Raw genomic sequence first — 4,154 nt, 5'->3', positions numbered from 1 at the left:
CCCCACTCGGTGGCAGTTTGGAAAATGTTCCTTACTACCTTTATACAGTCTATCTTAGCTTAAGAACAAGCCCAAAGTAAATGGATGGGGCTTTGAAACTTTGTTTAAAATGTTGATCCAGGCCTGGTCTAAATGGTGTGAATTACTTGTGCATTGATGCATGTTTATTGATCATAAACCTAAGGATTTCAGACATGGTCTGGGTCTTAGTTTCTCTTGGTGGGAGGGTGAGGATTTTCCTCACTTAAAGTTCCCTTAACATCATCAAGGGGAAAGGGCAGCATATTGTAAATGTTTCAACAGTCTAATAGAAACCCTGTGTTCTTGTAAGAAGACTAAGAGGTGAACCCAAACCTGGACTTTCTTTGGTTTTATCTGAAATTACATCAGTTCTGCTAGGCAGGATGTCAGATCAGCAGCTATGCCGCTGGTTAGATATGTTCCTGACTAATAAGAGAAATGGAAGATGAAATAAATGATACTGAGCCAACATTTGCTTAGTAGCTTGGTATGCAGAAATCTTCCAAAACAATGGGTCTCTTAAGAAAAAGTAATAAAGCGTTGTCAATAGTGAAAAAGCACTGGAGCCAGACCTACACATTCTCCACTGTGCCGGTTGGCCTTTCCTCGTGTTTGATCTTCCAGGACCTCTGCAGGAAGTGTAGGTCTGGCTCAAACACTGCCATGCATAAGGGGCTGAAGATGCCTTCCTCACACAGGGGATGTGAGAATTCTATATATAAACATAGCTCACCAAAATAGGTATGCCCTACAACCCACCAATCCAGTCCTAGGCATATATCCAGCAGAAGTGCTTATGTGTGTTCACTAAAGACACATACTAAACCACTCATAGCAGCACTACTTGTAACACCTCCAAACTAGAAACTAGCCACATGCCCATCAACAGTAGAATGGATAAGTAAATTGTAGTATATCCACACAATGGAATCCTATTCAGCGATGAGAACTGAACAACCTAGAACTACGTATGCCACAATACCATGTTAAGAAAACCAGACACAAAATAATACAGCTGTTGGAGTCTACTTATAAAATTTTCAAAAACAAGTAAAAAGTAACCTTTGCTGTTAGAGATCCACCTTCAAGGGTGTTAGGGACTGGAAGCAAGACTGAGGGGGTCTCTGGGATGCTGGTAATATTCTGCTGTTTGATTTATGTAATGGTTACATGCCTGGTTACATGCCTGTGTTCACTCTCCAAAAAATTCATGGAGCTCTGCATTTAGGATGTTGCAGTGTTCTGTATGTATGTTATACTTGAAGAGAAAGTTAAAAAGAAAACTAGCTTGGTGCCTGGCACAAAATGGTATTACTTATTAGCATCATTACCATAAAGCTCTTACTTAATGGCAAAGACCTAACTCTGAGTCTATACTAGGATGGGAAATGAAGAGGAGGGTAAAAAGGAAAAAAAAAAAAAAAAAAGAGGGGAAAGGACAGGAAGGATGTGCTGGACAGACCCTCAAGGTGCCCCCACCCATGATCCCTGCTTCCTGCTGTTCGTGGACTGGTGTGATCCCTCCTTTTGAGTGTGGGTAGAACCTGTGACTTGTTTCTAACCAATAGAATATGACAAAGGTGATGAGATGTATGTGACTGTGTCACAAAAGGTAATAGTGCCATCCGGCAGGAAGCTATCTCTCCCTGGCAGGCTGTGAGGAAGAAGGGGCCACATTGGGAATCCCCACATGGCAAGTCCCTGAGGTGGTCTCTAGGTGCTAAGAGCAACCTCCAGCCAACAGCCAGCAAAAAAGCCTGAAGTCCTCAGTCCTACAGTCTGAAGCAACTGAATGCTGCCAACAGCCATGTGAGCAGGGAAATAGGTCCTTCCCCAGTTGAGTCTCCAGATGACAGTGCAGCCCTGGCCAACACCTGGATTGCAGCCCCATGAGACCATAAGCAGAGGATCTAGCTAAACCTGCCTGGAGTCCTGACCTATAAAAACTGTGAGTTAATACATGAGGGTTGTTTTAAGTTTTCAGTAATTTGTTACACAGCAACAGATAATTCAAGAGAGGCCAAACAGCCAGATCTGGGTACAAAATGTCTCTGATGAAATAAATTTAATTTGTGGCCCTAGATTTCAAAATTTTTCCATTTAAAATGACCCTGTGATATGGAAGTCTCTCAGTGGGGCAAAGCTGGTGTTGGCCATCACTGAAGTCAACAATCAGACACATGGGTTTGGATTCTGACTCTACTGACATTTGACCTTGGGTATACATTTCTTTACTCTTCTGAGTCTCAGTTTCTTCTGACTAATGGGGAGCATGATATTTTGCATGGCAAGGGGCACACAACAAAGACTGGTTTTCTTTCTTCCTTATAAAATGACATGTTGCCATACTCAAAAGCAAAGTGTTTAGACAGAATGAGAGATACTCTGGAACATTCTGTGCCCAGCTGAAGCAAAGGAATAAAATTAAAGCTACTGTATGAAGAACTGGAGCAAGATTTCCTTTGGTTTCTGGTTTAGAGCTCCCTCAGAAAGAAGGCCCCCAAGTTAAGAGCTTCCATTTTGAGATAGCAGCACACACACACACACACACACAAACATACTAAACTACACCAACTCACACACACAGATCAATATGTCAGGGCAAGAGAGAAAGAAGCAGGCAGGGCAGTTTGCCAAAGACAGAATCGTTGTATGGGCTGTTGAGCTGTATTTCTGGTCCAATAAATCAATCTGCCTTGAAAGAGTTCCTCCGACTCCATGACTGTAATTGGAGCTCCCTTCCTCAGGGGCTGTTTGTTACGTTCAAGGTCAGGTGACAAGTACAGGTTTTCAGAATCAGGCACAGTCAATCTTCACCTGCCTCTGGGAAGAGCTCTACAATATCTGGAGTATTAGCTAAAAGCTAGTCCATCCGTAAGCTGTTGAAAACTTGGTAGGAATAGAATTGAGTTAACCTCTGATTTCTTTCCTTGTTAGATTTCTAAACTCACTTCAACATTCACTCTAGGATGCCTCCCCTAACCAGTGTCTCCATTAATTTGGAATTTGTTGTGTCTTATTGTAACAGAAGTATCTGGACACCAGCCCCCCAAAAAGCCAGAAAATATTAACCACTGCTGTTTATTGGGTCCCAATTCTATGTCAGGTACTAGACCAACCATGTATTTCACCTGCATTACTTCACTTAAAGCCACAACACTAGCTGTGTGTGTTCATAATTGAGGAAAATGAGCCAATGACGTTAAATAGCTTACCTAAGGTCACAAAGCTGGGAGTTAATACAGTCAAAATTTGAACTGAGGTCTTTCTCACATCAAAGGCCATGCACTAAGCAAGAACAAGTAGACAAGTGGATCCAACAAGTAGACAACTGGTTATATCATAATCAAGGCATCGCTTCTCGGCCTTTTGGCTAAGATCAAGTGTAGTATCATAATCAAGGCGCACTAATCGTTTATTGATTTATGTGTAGGGCTGTACACGAACGTGAAGCCATGATCCCTAGTCTCAAAGCATCTAAACTCTAGCGGGGGGAGACAAAAAACATGCATATAAAGGGTCACTAACATCTTAGGGCCATGTGACCGCACAGAGCACACCAGTGACATGTGACGGGGAGAGAGCTGCCAGTGAATAGGTAGGGTCAGAGAGTATTTCCTCCAGCAGACAGACTTGAGCCAGAGTAATTTTGCCCTAGACTTCATTGAGAAGAAAAGACTCTTTGAGTAAAAAGGATGAAGACGGCATCCTGCTTCCTCCAGGCATAGGGGTGTGGCAAAGGCATAGGGGTGAGAATGGGAAGATAGAGAGGGCTGGATTTCCACTGGAGAGACCATATAAACAAACTCAGGAACACACGGTTGGCTGGGAAGAGGATTTGTGAAAAACAGTGATGGGAAATACGTGAGACAAAAGGCTCAAGGGGAACATCATGTCCGGCTGAAGGTGGGCTTTGTTCTACAAGCAACATGGAGTCTGTCTGAGAAGATACTACACCAGAAGATTTCACACAAGTTAAGGATGGCCAGTCCCTTAACTTGTCTAAGTGGCCACATTCACGGTGTTGGCAGAGACCATCCGAGGCAAGCTTTTGGGCTGCCCTCATCCCCTCTCTTGGCTCTCTCCCAAAGCACTCAAATGAGCTTTTCAGAGGTAAAGTGAGCTAGGAATAG

General features: G+C 43.1%; 1 pseudogene; it reads left to right on the top strand.

The window, feature by feature from the left end:
• The first annotated feature begins 3,374 nt into the window (after positions 1-3,374).
• LOC112672651 (U2 spliceosomal RNA) lies at positions 3,375-3,486 on the top strand (annotated as a pseudogene).
• The last annotated feature ends 668 nt before the right edge of the window (positions 3,487-4,154 follow it).

The sequence above is a fragment of the Canis lupus genome, chromosome 28, assembly GCF_003254725.2.
Source record: "Canis lupus dingo isolate Sandy chromosome 28, ASM325472v2, whole genome shotgun sequence".
In the NCBI taxonomy this organism is placed as follows: Eukaryota; Metazoa; Chordata; class Mammalia; order Carnivora; family Canidae; genus Canis; species Canis lupus.
Note: the sequence above shows the minus strand (reverse complement) of the source record. Positions and strands in the feature narration are given on the sequence as shown.